The sequence below is a fragment of the Cryptomeria japonica genome, chromosome 11, assembly GCF_030272615.1.
Source record: "Cryptomeria japonica chromosome 11, Sugi_1.0, whole genome shotgun sequence".
NCBI lineage: Eukaryota > Viridiplantae > Streptophyta > Pinopsida > Cupressales > Cupressaceae > Cryptomeria > Cryptomeria japonica.
The window spans coordinates 670,628,635-670,646,113 of NC_081415.1; the positions used below are offsets into that span (position 1 = coordinate 670,628,635).

At 36.9% G+C, this 17,479-nt stretch overlaps 1 protein-coding gene across 1 annotated transcript in view; it reads right to left on the reverse strand.

Annotated features, from left to right (window-relative positions):
- Positions 1-17,479, reverse strand: part of LOC131070705 (E3 SUMO-protein ligase MMS21) — a 62,377-nt gene that overhangs the window by 28,354 nt on the left and 16,544 nt on the right. The window lies entirely within an intron of this gene.

Consider the following 17,479-nt stretch of genomic DNA (forward strand, 5'->3'; position numbering starts at 1 on the left):
TAATGTCCCTAGTTTTATACTTTAAATGAAGGATTTGTTCAGATGATTATGCATATGTGAATGATGATAATTATGCTTTCTATGATGATTTGATGTACTTTGATTGATTAAATTGATGAAATTGCAGTTAACAATATGATATCATGTTTCACTTTTGTCATGAATTATTAATTGTCAGAACTAGGCAAGATTTGGATCTAACCGATTTTCGTGGGCCAAGTGTGTGCAGGAGACCGTCGTCCTCCACGAAAGGAGGGAAAGTATCATCGGGTCGGGAGGTGAAAGGAAGGAAAGAACTCAATGCCATTTGAAAACCTAACCTAAGCCAGGTAAACCTATGTTGATCTTGTTAGACCTTGTTAGCCAGTGCGCTAGGTAACCTAGTAGGTCAGTGCAAAGAATTTTGGGTTTATAACCCTAGGGTTTGCCGCTTCTTGAGGTAATTATTATTTATTATTATTTAATTAATCATTTCATTATTATTAATCAAATTTAGCTAGGATTAATGTTACTTTTATTATATAAATATATATTTATGTATATGTATATATATGTTACATATATATCCTATATGAATACCTGGGTACGGGAGTACGTATACCTGGTCGTATACGTACTACCGCAGACAGGTATTCGTAGGGTGTATGGGCCTCATATATATAAATATAAATAAATAGGTATATTTAATTAATTTATAATTTGTACGGCAATGTTTATTTTTAATTAAATAAATTATTATTTGCCAACTTTAAATTGGCAACTATAATTTAAGTGAAGGTTATGTGAAGGGGAGATATGAAGTATGTCCCTCCTAAAGTTGCTTGGTGATTGGCTTAAAAAAAAAATATTATGACAATATTGAAAGGAATGTAAGTTTTTAATAAAACCATAATACATCGCTCCACCTTGCCTCATGATTTTATCGAGTATACAGAGGTTTGATAAAAAAAAAAATAGAGAAAGCAAGTTTAAAGAAAAAAGAGAGATTAAACGTATGAACAATACTCCCTTATACATTTTGATATCATTTGAAAAGAAATTTGGAAAGCACATAATATATATATTATTTTTCCTACATTTCATACTATATCGATGGGAAAACATATTTTTCATAGGAAGCATGTTTGAGTGCCGAGAATGCTTATCGCGTGAAGGAGAAGCTTCATGAGGAAGGAAAAATGCAGATCACGTGAGGAAATAAGCAAGCCCTGCGTGACTCCTTGGGCGATTTGAGAATTCCGCCTGGTATTAGGGCGTAGCAATGAGGATAAACGTTTTGGCCACATACATAAGCGGAAAAAGGAAGGAAGGAGGATTCATTCTCTCATTATTCAACCTTGACAGCAGAGAAAGGGGTTTGCTCGACATTTTCTTGTCTTTTGGCTGCTATTTTCTATATATTTTGCTGGAGAATCTCCATCACTAGTCTGCGTTTTAGGAAATAAGAGTTTCAGTTAGAGACAACTTGGAGAAAGATTTCTTCTAAGAAATCAGGTCATGATACCACTTCCTAAACCCTGCGAATTTGTTCATATTTCTTCCATTAATCTTAAATTTCGAAATTATAAAAGGAAAATTGCAGAAATTTCTCTGTTATATTTAAATGCTTGTAGTTTAGTGAATTACTTGGAATTCATGTGGGGATTGAAACCCTTCTGCATTTTTATGAAGTACATACGTTGTTGTTTTCTGCTAGAGCAAATAATAACCAGCATGATGAAATTCCATAAAATTTTGTGTAGGGTTTTGGGTAGTTTGTAAATGAAATAAGAAAGAAGGTATGTATACATATATGTTTGTATATATATAGGTATATATACAAATATGTATGTAAAGATGCCTGCAGGTCTGAGAATTACTATTTTATTCCTTTCAAACTTGTTTAGGAAGAGAGGGAAGAAATTAAGAACATATACCTCTGTTTTGATAAGGGTTAAACTTGTGTAAAAGAAAATACCTTCTATTTCTGCAGTATTTTTTATAATTAAACAGATATGCTTACTGTTGGAATATTAGTTAAGGTATGAGTGAATGTAATTACTTCTTACCTGTATAACTATGAAGTGCATAATTATACGTAAAAATATATATACATGCATATAAAGTATATATATATATATATATATATATATATGTAGAAGTATAACCTTGTGAGGGTAATTTATTTTGAAAAGGCAAGACATCTCTATTATTGTAGTACTGCTATTATCTTTCCAAACAAGGAATTTAATTCTTCAGCAGTCTCGATAGTATAACTGAAACCAAACAGCAAACTGCAGGTCTATGAGATAGATTTACATGCATTCCGCAGTTAAACTACAGTAGCAGCCTTTGTAAAAACCTAAGCATATTATTGCAAACCTCTACTTACGATCTGGCTGTTACGTTGCTTAAAGAAAATTAAGCCTAAACCTGAAGAGTCTGATAATACTTAAGTGTATGTGAGGGTGCGGGTACAGGTGCACATTCGCACATGTACTTTGACTTATAACGACAAGTATGTACCAGTGTGGTTTATAACTGGTAATACTTGACGTATACGTAAAGGTATTTGTGCTCTTGTGTCCGTGTATGTGTACCTTAACATGCACTGGTAAGCATATTTCGGCATAGTGGTGCAGACTTATACCATTCAATGGAAGGGTGTTCATTTCCTAGACAACGTAATGAAGATTTCGACCTCTTATTCAAGATTATTCAGAATCTCCCTTAGACTGCAAGCTAGGACAGCTCTAAGATAACATTTTCTGAATGAGATTACCTCTCTAGTTTAAGAAATTAACCCATACCCTAGCCTGGGAAGGCAGTGGGTAGAAGAGCACTATTGTTCATGATGCAGTTAGCATCGCTATAGGGAGGTCACTCTCAAGATGCCAGGACAGCAGAGACATGTCTGGCAAGTTATATTCCATACTCAGGAATTGTGCATACAATTGCCGGCTCTTATGCCCCCTAACTTCCCAAGCCTGGGATTCAATTGTTACATTAGAAAACATTGTAGTTTGAATGAGAAAGAAAATAATGATAACACCGAGTACTAAAATTGTATCCAATGAATGCTAACACAAAAGTTGGGCCTTAGTTCCTTTTGGAGTTCAGTTGAACTCTTAGAGCCTAGACTTATTGCCGAGAAGGGTGAGATCATTGACAGTGCGTTAATTCATGCTTACAATGTAAAACCTTGGCCGAGGTGGTGCTACGTAATGCATGCACTCATCTAATCTTTAGTACCGGATACACCTCTAGTCAGAGTGTCATACTAGTAGGGAGTTACCCTTAGTGTATGACTGACTAAGAGTGTAGGTCCTAACACCAAGTCTCAGATGGCATTGAGTTCTCTTTTTCCTTTACCTCCCTGCAAAGGGCCAGGCCAATCTGAAGGATATGGCATGGGGAACTAGACAGTCCGTGGTTGAGCGTAAAAGCGTCCTAATGATACTTTCCCTCCTCACCAGTATCATGACAGAGTTTTGAAGTTCAAAACATAGCATCAGTTGCAAAGTACTCTCTAAACCCTTTCTCTCTTTAATTTCATACAAAGTTATTTATTTATTATTCTTACATGTATGCTTAATTTTAGTTCAATGTAATTTAATCTTTCAATTATCGTTATTCTTGTTTCCTGTTTTTTTTTTTTTTTAAATTCCCTTCCTTTATGTTATTTGCTATGTTTATGTTAACGGCTATATTTGCAACAGTTAGATTATTTGAATTAATATCTCTTTTAAATTTTTAGCATGTTACCTTAAGTGAGTTATTATTTTTCTCCATAGTTGGGCGCCCATATTAAAAGTGTTTTAACACTTAATGATATTTTTCAAACCCTAAACGCAACCCTAATTAAAAATTGTGGGTTTTTGCATAAAGCCGCTCCCTTGAGAAATCAAACTCATTAATTTGTTGATCATTTGATATCTCTTCCTCTCTAAGTTTTGGAGCTTGAGGGTTTCAGACCGGATTCTTCATTGGAGAACATCTATTCTTCAGTGCATGGTAATGGTGAGACTATGAAAGATCAGTTGAATTGTTGCAGCTGTGGTTGGCTTCATTCAAAAGTCAAATTGGTGATGATTGCAGGCAGATTTGGCTTCTTAAAGGGCAGATCTGTTGTAGGTTTTATTTTTACTGTTATTGCTGTTAATTTTCTGTGGTTTGGAGGCCTCCTTTCCCAAACACATAGCTTGCTCATTAAATTGGCACCAACTTCTACTGTTTAGGCATCTTATTATTAAAATAAGAGCAGATCTGAATTGTTTCCTGAATAAAAATCAGAACTTTGTAAGTTGCTGATTTAATCTTTTCATTTCAATAAATTGGCTAAGGACCTACGGGTATACTTCTAAAATCTCCAATTTATTGTTTCAGCTGATTATTTCATGTATTATTTTCAATATGTGTTGAAAATTAAGAAACCCCTTCTGCAACTTCTGCCTATTTCTGAAAGACCATCTTTAATAATCAAAAATACAAAAAGAATTGCAAAATTACAGCAGGTTGAAGAATTGAACCAGCAAGGGTTCATCACAAATTTATTAGTGGTGGATCTTTTTTCCAAGGGTGGGTCCAGTACAAATGATGAAACAGAGGCCCTTCTTGAAGATAACTAGATTGCTTCCATGCGTTGCACAAAACTGATTATAGGAGATTCTTAGATGATAATTTCTAGCCTAGTCCAACCAGCTACTAATAGTTAGAAGCTAAATAATTACCTGTAAGAGGCATGTAAATTGTGAGAAATTTGAGGAAGTAATCTTCCTAAACTTTCCCTGAAACTGCAATCCGGGGGTTCCTGCCCTAGGGCAAGAATGAAAGCATGCTCCGGTAACAGTATCAAACATTGATGCTCTGGCAAGCGACTGGACAGAACCTTTCTAGATTGATGCTCGAATAGATGGGCAACTGAGCGAGGGTGAATGAAGGTTTGAACAAACTAGCCTATAAAATGGTAGGGCGCATGCTCCTTCACAGTTAGTTCCCCTCCCCGGTGGCTAGCCTAACAAATATATCCGGTCTCCCCACTATCCTATTGCGCCTACCTCCCTTCACCCCCGGTGGGAGGATAGCCTATCGTTAATCCGGCTTTCTCGACTAATCGGAAGGATAGGATAGAATTCTAGAGTCGCTGCTTCCATGCATAGTCCAATGGAACTCCCACAACTATTTCTGGGTGGGAGGCATAGAATGAAAGAACTCTATTGGCCGGGTTGGATCCGATAACTCCTCGACCTAAGGGAGGGAGGGCCAGCCAATACAGAGAGGACCATCGGGCGGGTTAACCCTCCTCCCAACAGCCCCACTGAGACTAACCTTCACTGAACAGGAGAGTCGTTTCAGGGATGCAACAAGGCTGCATTTATCTAACTAATGCTGGTATTGAACAGCTCCAATTCTCATCCTTGATGAGCAACAATCAAAATTAGTTGGAGGACCTCCTTCCCATTCAACCCATGGATCTTTCTTTTCTCTCTAAGGGAAAAGTCCACAAAAAAATTTAGCCATCTTAAGTGGGTTATTAGACTTGTTTAAAGCAGCAAGGTTAGGCAATATTGTATCCCTCCCAGAGTGGAATTTCTTTTCTGATTGGGCATAATCATGATACTTCAAGGTTCCCTATTTACCCCATTGCATGGCAACAGAAGAGGTCAGTTGGCATCAGTATTAAAAGGCCCTTGCCTTTTACATTAATTGGCACAGAAAAATAGGATTTTATCCTGCAGCAGAGTGAAGGTAATCTACTTCATTATGTCTTATCATTCTGGAAATTGGTCTCTCTTTTCTCTGTGCAGGATTTTTCAAGGCTTGGTCCTCACAGCTGTCAGAGGTGCAGTCATGCAGAGGTAGTGTGTGATTCATTGTATCGATGGGTTGTGTCAGACCAGAGGCTAAAGAAGACCTTAATTCCAGAACTAGATACTCTAAGATTTACAAAACCAATCCTTGGCCAGGATGGAATTGATAAAAGTGAGATTTTTAGAAGCCAGGCTTCTAGTGCAACTAACTTCAAGGAAAAAATGAAGGTCAGGGCTGTGGACTTATCAATCCGGGACTGGATTCTCCACAGCTTGCTCCAAGAAGCAGAAAGTATTATTCTATGTTAAAGTTCAGACAAGAAAAAGAAGGTCAGGATCAAAAAAGATTCAATCACAAGCATGGCTGAGGAAATCTGTGCCCTCCAGCCAGCAATTCAAATGGTATTTCTCAGGAGTTGGCCTCCTACTATAAGGATTTGGCAATGTATGGGCATGATTTGAGGGTCATCCTTTGGGACGGCCATTTGAGGGCTTCCAGTCTTTTTATGCTGTCTTCTCTTTCAAGAGATAGTTTGTTTCATTCTGAGAAATGGACTTTCTTGAAGCCAGAAGTACAATTCTGCTTCACAGAAGATTCTAAAAAGCCAGACGTGTGGCCATGAAAAAGGAGAGGCCATCTGTCAAGGTTGTGTGTTGGGGAAGGAATGGAGGCTTCTGCAAGTCATGGGCTTGGAAAAGTCCCAGAATTTATCGAAAGCACATCCCTCTTCAAATTTGCAGGTGCTCTATTTTTTGCTTTGCTTTTCTTGGGTGATGGCTGGATCCTAGTCAGTCAACAAGGTTAATGATTTTTTGCATTTGATGGGATGGGCAGTTTGTCATTTAGGATATGCACTTTTAAGTGCAGGAGGTATTTTGAAATGTCATATTTACTACGTTACCTGGGGACATGTCCCCAGGCTAAAATCCCCCGTCCCTGAAACGTCCCGACTTGGGGACGGCTAGGGGACATCCCCCCTGCTGTCCCCAAATTTGCAAAATATGCAGGAAACATCCCGGAAACTTGGGGATGGCAGTGATTCTCAAAGGGGACATCCCCCATTCCCTGGACGATTGGGGATGCCTGTGACGTCCTCTAACCATCCTGGGGATGGCCAGCCGTCCCCCTTTTCCCAGCACAATTAAAAATTAAAAAAAGGCTAAAATACTCAAAAAAAACATTCTTTTATTTCTTTTGTGGTCCCCACACCTCAGCAGTAGTACATTTCTGGGATGATGGATTAACTGTATTTTGAGAGTGAAATATTGATGGTTGCCATTTTTGTTCAGTTTGTTTCAGTAAATAAGTTATTACATATTCGAATCTATTGGTTGCCCACATTTTGGAAGGCATGTTGCATTATATATACAGATCAGACAATAAATTTTTGAGAGGTAATTTTGATTAAGTAATTTTCACTGATATGAAAGGTAAACAGGTCTGAATCATAGCCAAAAGCACTCAGAAATATGAATATAATGCTTGGTAATGAGTTTCACAAACACCCGAAACTTGGTAGTGCATAAAGAAGCAGTTGTAGGTCATGATAGTAATGGAATACTATCAAAATATCTTCCAACCAGAAAGAAACAATGAACTACATGCAAACAAGTGCATATTGACAATGAATTTTCAATTATGAATGCATATTGAGTATTGACAATGAATTCTGAACACAAATATGGTATGTTAAGGTTCTATAATGTACATATAAATGCTTTATCCATGTTTTCGTATGAATATAATGTATATATACATGCTTTATCTATTTTTCATATGAGCATTTAAAATTTCCCTATATATTTTTAATTTTCCCTATACTTTATATAGCCATCCCCCTTTGCCGTCCCCCCGCCGTCCCCAAAATTGGCAAAAAAATTTGCCGTCCCAGAAACTCATCCCGCCATCCCTGTCCCGGAAACTCAGGGTAACATAGCATATTTAGACTGTATAAATCAGACACCAGTTTTTAATCAGTTAATGTAATATATATACTACTTCAAATTTCATGGATGAGGATCCCAATTTAACCCTTAACTAATTGAAAATATACCAACCATGGTGAAGTATATATAAATTGTTTTGACAAAAATAGATCTGTACAACCATTTATGTAAAACAAAATTTTAAAAATTGGTATGGCAAGTTGTGTGGGATACTAAAGTGATTTTGAAGATGGCATGGAAGATGAAATACTCAAAGCATTGCTATTGAAAACTAGATTCATCTTGATTGACAATGATCCACCTTCTGTTTAAATAAATTAATATCCCCTTGTGAGGTGTGTTGGCACATGCCCTAAATGCAAAAATTTCCCAAGTCTTTTGTCCTCTTTGTTGCTATGGCCCTACTTTACCCATAATTGATATTCAATCAAAGAATTCCTTCAATGGACCCCCTTGGTCGATATACACTTTGTGTTGTGCTTTACTTCCCGTTACATCCTTGTCATGTGCCTAAACTTCAAAATGTAAACAAATTCTAACTGTGAATAATGCAATCCCAAAACTGGGTACCCGCTATGGATAGCTAACTCAGGTAACCACAAATAAAAACAGGCAATAAACTATAACAACAAATTATAATAGTCCTTAAGTATTTAGAAAATTAAAAAGACATGAATAGACTCAATCTTCTTTTCAATCACCTACAAGCACACAGGCCCATTACCTTGACAGGAATATTCAAGAATAATTCAAAAACAGCTCTATAATGATCCAGTAAACCCTTCACTTATTACACAACCTTGGAGGTGAAAATGTATTCTATGCTCTATGTATGGCAGTATGTCCCAAAATAAAATAATACTTGTCTTCCTTTTTGTCTCACATTCCTTTTTTCTAAAAATAGTCTACGGACTCTACTCTCATTTCCCCTTTGATAAATTCCCACTCATATGCCACATGATTATGGTCTCATTTGACTCCTTCACAGAAATTTCTTGATTGGTATTCTATTTTTTTATATGCCTTTTGAATACAATGTCTTAGACTCCACGAATCTCCCTCTTTTCATTGCACGGCCTTCTCTTCCTTTTTGGTTATTCTGATTTTAAGAATACTAATCATCAGTGGTAGGGAAAAGAATAGACACCCCCACTCAGCAACCTCAAACATGCCAAAATAGAAACCGTTGTGCAATCAAGCCAAGAATACAAGCCGCCAAGAATTTGAAACTGCTGCTACCATATAATGACTTGACCAGGAATAGAAATTCCATGCAAGGATCAAGCTGACCACTGACCTAAGGATTGATATGGAATTTTGAATTTGTAACTGCCGCCACAAATAGAACAGCCATCAGGATAAAGGAGAGTAACCACTAACCATAATGTGATTAATCTACTGACCAAGTCGGGCCCAATGGTAACCAATTGGTGCACAACATATTTTAAGATCTTCTATAAATAATCCCATGACCAGGTTGATGTCAGCTGCCTTAAGAAATGGACGTAGAAGAGGATAGGCGATGAATGAACCAGCACAGAAGAAAAATGACTTATTCAAACAAAATTTGAAAAGAAAAAAGCAGTTGCAAAACCTAGAACCACAAACAAAAATGAGAGAAGGAAAGGAAAATGAAATTGTTCGAGATATTTTTTTTTTCTGTAGGATCACCTTTTTGCCCAGATGCACCTGCATCAATGAGGATCTTTGGGTTAATTTCCAAGCTTGGCTGACATTTCAAACTTTCAAGATTTCCTATCATGGCCTCTTTTCAAAGCTAATTTTTAAGTAGGCCTACCAATCACTTCATTTTCAAAAAGGTCACTTGAATATTATTTAGCTCCTATGTAAAATTTTTAAAAGTGCTTTCTACACTTTATTCAAATGTAATTCAAAGGGGGGAAGGGGCGCCTTTGGACATAATATAAAAATTATTTTTAAATTCTTGGAAGAAAACTAAATTAAAATGAAATAAAATAATTTGTAGGGCTCAAAAAAGGCAACTACAAAAACAGGTGAAGGCACAAAGCAAATAATCCAATTATGTGATTCGCGTTTCCTTCCAAATTGAATCATTCGAGGACAAAAACCCTTGATATGAGAGATCTTGAGGATGAAAACTCTCTTGGTTTCCATATTTAAATTTGAGGACAGAAACCCTCTTATCCATTAGAGGTGATTCCATCCAAAAATCACAATTGTGCTGATTTGTTGGAGATTTATTGAAGATTTGAAGTCATTTTTCAGTTGCTAAAGTGTCACTACAGTGTAAAAGGTTAGATTTGCTGATTTTGAAGGGGTTATGAAAATTGTTGCTGTTTGTGAGATATTTCAGCCATCGGATCCATTGTAATACATGTTTCCAACCATCAATTTGAAAAGGATTTATGTTGTTTATGAAGGTTTAAATCTGCCAAGTATCATATATTCCACCGTTGTACGACCACATAGTTGCTGATTTTCAGAAATTCCAGAACATTTGCTGCTATTTCCTTGATATGGCTAGGGCTTCAAGGTGTTAGATTATTTTACCAGTCATTGATGGCTTATTGAGGAAGGCTTCAGACCTGTTGCCATCTTTTGAAAGCGTTTACAAACCTATTCATGCAATTCCCAGCCACCACAGTATAATGTCAGCTCTATTTTTGCATGTTTGGTGTCCATTTCAAGGGTTTGCACCCTTTGGTACAACTGTACAAACTGTTGTAAGTGAAATTTCTGAAAAAATAGATATTGATGCTCATCTAAATTGTTGTATACTTGTCAGGGATATTAATTTATCATTTTGGTGCCTCATTCTAGATCTGATTGCTGCTATAAAAGATGCTCACTTACTGTCATAACACTCAGATCTGCTTTCATTAATAACCAAGGTTACCCCAAGTTTCTGGGACTAGCGGATGGGGGGACATGAGGGACGTTTTTCCAAGTCACTGATTTTTCGAGCCATTTTTGGTGATGGCTAGGGGAACACAAAGGGGATGGCTATATACAATATAGGGAAAATTTTGAAGAATTGTTGAATATTAAAATATACATGTACATCATACAATGATGTTAAGTATGCTTCATGAAAGGCTGGGAAAAGCAATATATATCTATATACTATATAGCATATGCATGTATATATGTGGCTTTTCCCAGCCTTTCATGAAGCATACTTTAACCATACTTTAACATCAGTCTTCCTTTTGAAAAATTGCATCAACAAGCTTATCCCTAGAACCTTCAACCAAACCAAATCTAATTTCATCTCCAAATCCAATTCTACCCAACCCTCTTGCACTCCCATGGCTTCCCTTCCATACATTGAAGGCATCTCCCACAAAATATCCAAAATCCTTCTTAGGAAGGCCCTTTGTTTCACTTTCAAACCTTGCTCTACTTTATGAAACCACATCCCTCCTCTTAAGGACCCTAGGGACATCTATCTCGAGTCCGGAGTCTACAAAATTGTCTATTCTTGTGGCGTCCCCTACATAGGTGAGACAGGCCGCTCTTTTAGAACCAGTATCAAAGAAAACATGGCTGACATTAGGCATGACCGTTCGCTCAAAACAGCCCTTGCTGACCACTCCTCCACCAAACACCATATTTGCTTAGAAAACACACAAATCCTATCCAAAGAAAATAACCTCTTTAAGAGGAAGCTCAAGGAAGCCATTGTAATCCACATCCACCCTTCTAACCTTAACTGAGATAAGGGATGGAACCTAAGTTTTTCTTGGCTACCTCTCTTATATAGCCTTAGAATCCACCACCTCACCCCCCCTCTTCCCTCCCATTGAATCATCCTCTCCCCTGCATGTTTTCTCTCTTTCCCTTGGTCCCTCGTTCCTCTCCTTGTTTGTTTCCTATCTTCCCCCCCTTCCCTTCCTTACCCGGTTTTTCCTCTCTTCCCTTTGTTTCATTTCTTTACCTCAGTCTTCCTTCCTTGGTTTTCTTTTTTCTTTTGTGGGTCTCTCCTCTTAGTTCGTTTTAGCATAATGTTTCTTGTTATTTTATTAATTTTTTTTTTTGTTCTTTTCCTTCATTTAGTTCCCAATCTTCAACTCCTTCACTTGTTTTTTATTCCTTTCATTTATCTTCTTATTTGCTCCTTTTATTTGTCTCATTTTGTTCCTTTCTTTTATTTCTCTTTGTTTATTTTCTCTATCCATTCTTAAAGATTCCTTTATTAGGTTTCCTCCTTTTTAGTAATTACTTTTTTTCTTGTTTCCTCTTTCTTAATAAGTTTAATTAAGACATTTGACTTGTTCACAGTAAACCACATGTATAGAGAAGCGACTTCTGAGGCTGATAGATTGGCTGGCATGGCCATTGACGGAGAGGAAATCAATTGAGGAAAGGTTATTATAGTGGGATGTCATGGAGATGTGTCAGGCCTCTTGTAAATGCCTCCAGCATTACCTGCTTCTTGAAGCCTTTTTCTGTTTTGTGTTTTGCTGAAGACTGGTGTCTCAAAGAATCACAGTCTTCCCTCGCTGTGGCTCTCTGCAATTCATTCCTGAATTTTTTATCTGAGTGCTCTCTTTATGGTGATGGATCGGTTGTCTGATGTTTGCATGGGGGATCTTGCTTGGTGTAATGTCCCTTCCTTTGGATTATGGTTTCGTAACTCTTATCCAGTGTTGGCTAAGAGCAATCGTGGTTGATCTTTGGCATAACTGGCAGATTGACTTCTCAAATGGATGTCTAGGTCTCTATTTCTGGCTGATCCATTCTTCTCACTGAGGACACTACTGTGGGTGTTCTAGGGGAATAAACTCACTGTAATGGATGCCTGTGTTTGGAATTCCTAGATCTAAGGGCTTGGGAAACTTGAGAAGAATTAATCTCTTAGGTGGTGTTTTAAGATACACCTCCCCTTGTTTGGTAACATCCTCTTTTTTGATCAATACAAATTATTGCTTAAATATCAAAAAAGTTCAATTAAGACATTTTATATCTTTTATAGCAAATTTTCCTCCTTTTAACTTTTTGGCTTGTTTTACTCTTATCTCTTCCACTCATATTTCCCATTTTCACTTATTTTCTTATTAATCCACTTTTTTTGTCATTTTTGTTTTCTCTTGTTTTTTGTTTATTTCCACTTATTATGTTTAATTAAGATATTTTATATCTAATATATCAAATATCTTCATTAAACATTTGTCTCAGCTTTACTTTTTCATTATCATTTACTTAAGCACATTATTCTCTTCTTCATCTAATATTATAGGTTTTCTTTAGTTCATCTTTTTCTTCCCCTTAAAACTATTTTTAAGTTTCTTATTTATCTAACTTCATCTTTAATTTTCCAATTTGTTATTTTAAGATTTTCTTGTTCAATTTGTTTAAGATGCTCATATATGATATATTGAATATATTTAAACATATTAAACATCTTGTTATTATTCTCCCTTTGCTTTCCTATTATCTTACTTAAGCTATTCTTTCTTTTTAGAAATTTATTAATTGTTCTCAATCATTTGTGTTTTCTCTTATTTGGGCAAGTTTAGTTTAGACTTTAGTCTATATCTATTATTCTATTTTTTTATATTTCTTTTTGTCAATAATTAATTCCTTGCCATACTTCGAATCACATGCCTTCTACCTTCTTCCCCAACAACCTCTTTTTATTCAGTCTTAGCCTTCAATCAATCATTTTTCTCCTTCAGGTGCTCTTTATAATCCTGATGATGGATCACAGAGTGTGATCCAAAGCGTTGATGCAAAAACAATTGTACACAGTTGAATCCAGAGATCTTAAGTAGCAAACATCATGGACTGTGGAGATCTGATGGATTTAATCAGTCTATTATGTTCATACATACATAATACATACAGACACCATAACACCTTGATTTCATATATTCTTCTTGCTAGTAGCATTTTAAGCTTTGATATAAAAAAATTCTGCTTCTAAATGTGTGGTAACTTTCTATGCTAATATTTTTCAATTGGCAATTGCCAATAGTTCTTTGTGTATCCCATTTCAATCAAATGATATGCTAGTTTCCAAAGTCATTAGCTCCTCTTTTTCATCCCAAAGCCATTAGTTCTTATTTTTTGTCAAATTGATCTGAGGGTAAAGTGGACAAAACCAGCTTGCTTGTTGATACATTGTTACTCGTTTATTGTCAACCACATTGATACTGGAGAAAATAAAGCAATCAGTTAGATAACGTCTGCATTTCCAAAATTTGAAGGAGCACAATGCAATGTAGTTCTATTGAAGAACAGATACAGTGCATTGCAATTGTGATTTCATCCAAATTTAAGGATTCCTGTGTTTCATGTTAATTCTGAATGCCAGTGATACACATATAGATACACATGGATTTTATACACACACATACAGGTAGAAGAGCATCCTGTCGGAAGCCTCACCGACCTATTTTCTTCTAGACTTTTGTTTTTTTCGTCATGTATTGCATTTCTCTTTTCTGTCTACATAGCTGTAAATGTCATCAGGCACACTTTTCTTTGTTAGAGTACTGTGGTGGCAATTTTAGGAATTTTTATGTAGGCTCACTTTCCATTGCATGTAAATTGAGTAAAAATTATTTAATTTGTTTTTGGTAGTGAATTTTGTCAGTTAACTATGTTGAGAAAATTTGTACATTTGTCTTGGAATTACACAGTTTCTTTGTCTAAAGTAGCTTGCAATCATTTTAACTCTATGAAAATATTATTGTGGTTTACTGTGGCACATCTGCAAACCAGATCTGTTCTTCTAACATATTCAAATTTCAAATTGGTGGATGTATATGTTAAAAAATTGGTGAATATATGGAAGTGTTCTTTTATTTTTAAAAAAATTGGGCTTTGCACTGGGGACGTCCTGCCGTCCCCAGGACAGTGTGAAGTTCCCAGCATGAAGCCCAGGCATCCCCTGTGACAGGACATTTCCTGCAAATTTCCACTGAAAGGGGCAGCCTGGGGACATCCCCTAGGCATCCCCAGGACAAGGATGGGGGTTTTAGGCCCGGGTACATCCCCAGGTAGCACTGTTAATAACTTATGGTGCATGTGGATGTGTACTCAAAAGATTTCATAATTTTGCCAGCTATTATACATCAGATCTACTTCTGCGATTGTCATATTTTTGTCATTTGAGGGTTCCAAAACTCATACCAGCTTGTGAGATGTTGATAGTTGTGCATTTTCATTGATAAGCGTTTTGCAAATTTGCCATATTGCTGATCAGCAGTGATTTCAATAGAATTTGGCATTGACATTTGGTATTTGATCGTCATTACAGCTTGCACATGTCTTAAAATTCATCTATTTCTTGAAGTTATACGATTGGGAACATTGCATTTCCTTTCCCAGCATGCCTTTCTTCCAATTGCAAAAGTCTTCATTTCCCCAATTCCCCGCATTTTGAACTTTCAAGATTCTCCTTTCTAGCATGCCTTTACTTCGAGTCCTTGTTTCCACAATTCCCCACATTTGGACTTCTACAATTTCCCTTCCCAACATGCCTTTCCTTTAAATCCCAATTCCTTGAATCCCCATTTCCTCTCATTTCAAACTTTCAAGATTTCCCTTCTCAACATGCCTTTCCTTCAAATCCCCAACTCCCCACATTTTAGACTTTCAAGATTTTCCTTCCCCGCATGACTATGCTTCAAGTCCTCAATTCCAAGAGTCACAAATTCTCCACACATCAAACATTTGGGACTTCCCTTCTTAACATGCCTTTCCATCAAGCCCCTATTCTCCAAGCTTTGATTTCAAAATTGTGAGGTTTCCCTTCCCAACAAGCCTTTCTTTCAATTCTCCATTCTCCAAGTTCCCCCTAGTCCCATTTTCAAATTTTCAAGCCAACCAAACCTTCTTCAAAGTTCATCCACACAACACATGTGCCTTCAACCCTTGATTCCCTACACCTCCATACTTTTGATTATTTGTCTCCTACGAACTTTTAGGTTTTCCCTACTTGTCTATCCCTTCCTGAAACCCAATCTTTGCTCCCTCGTTTTCCTACTCCCTTGTTTCCCACAAATATTCGGGGTTTGCCTTTCCTCTTTGCACTCCCTATGAAGGACCACCTGGGTTCTACCCTCAATCAATCCTCACTTATGCAAACCTTGAAGGTTTTTTGTGCCAACCTACCTCTTGCAATATTGTTTGCAAAGTTCTAAAATTCCCAATGTTCTACCATTCTACCTTCCCAGGCTCATGGACCTCTATCTTCCCATGCACCTTATATCCCTACACCCCAACCCATAGTCCTTCACCCATATATTCCTCTCACAAACTTCTCAATCCCCTCTTACGCTAATGGACCCTTTGTGCATGCAAATCACCCTACCCCCTCATTCAAATGCAAGGCCCACCTACGTCCTTACATTTTCTTGGACACCACTAATGCTCGAATTGACCGCAATCAATGTGTACAATCACTCAAGTCTTGCCAAAATGCCATTGGACTCCTCAAAGGTACAGATCCATGTGTGAAGCCATATAGAGAAAATAAACGCAAGTATGAACACTTACACGCCATAAATGAAAACCCTAGCATTATAAGTATGTGTTGAGACCTCTCTAAGCACAAGAAGACTACTTTAATGTTCCAAAACATCCAACAACAAATCTGTGGTGGATTTTGTTGTGTGGGTGTTTTATGCTACTTTCAATGCTTTGACATGTGGTAGGCACCCCTTGTTTTCCTACCCAACGTTTTGAGGGTGTTGTGATGCTATATATGTGCAATTTTCTGCTTGCATAAGGATTGATCGCTGAGCTAGTTTCCTAGGTGCATTACATTTTAGGTTGTTTGAGGGCATCAGAGTATTCAATGAATGTAATGCATGTAAATGGATGTCTCCATGGCACTTTGTAATTATTAAAGGGGGTGCTTGAACCTAGTTGCAGGTCCTCTCTTGCCACATTTGTTGGCATGAATATAACAAGGGTTAGATGAATATGTGATAGATTCTAAAGAATTACATGCTCTTTGTAATGGTCTTTCCTTTGTTTCATATGGTCATTTTCAGTTCTATGATAGTCTACTAAGTATGCCTAGTTGCCTAAGTGTCAGCTCTGATTTGTATGTGTATACATATCTTGTTACATTTATGCTCTACAAGTTTATTCCCCTTTATCTTGTAGATCGTGAATCTATTGTCCAATGGAGTAGGCACCAGTCTAGGAGGTGAAGGACCAAACACTCCTTATATCGGTCATTTTTTGTCCTCATTAGTTTAGGAGAAGATTAGAGCTCCACATGCTTTCATGATTTAGAATTATAACCCAAGGATTATTTTTAAGTGGTCACAAATAGCTAAATCGTTAGTGAACCATGTCGTGCATGCCTTGCATCTTGCACTTTTGTATGAAAAATTAAGTGGATTTACTTTTGGGGATATTGTAATACTACCATCTTTGGATGCATGTGGAAGGATGTAGTTCTCAGCTTAATAAGAGGTTTTATAAGTTTGGAGACAAGCACATTGGATATAGCTGCTACTGATTTAGTCATGTTCATCATCATCTAATATATGTCTTATTAAGGATACCTCTAGGAATACCCTCCCAAGTTTACATGGACCCATAGCTGAAGGTGACTTTATCCACTCACACTCATTGGTCCATTAATGCTACAATCTGATTATTAGCGCTGCCCATCGCTATGTTGATGCTCTCTGGCCTTAGGTGTTGTTGGCGCTTGTCATTAGGATTTGTGGGATTACATGTCTAAGAGCCAACAAGATGTCCTTCAGCTTAGATGCCACGATTTGGGGATTTATCTT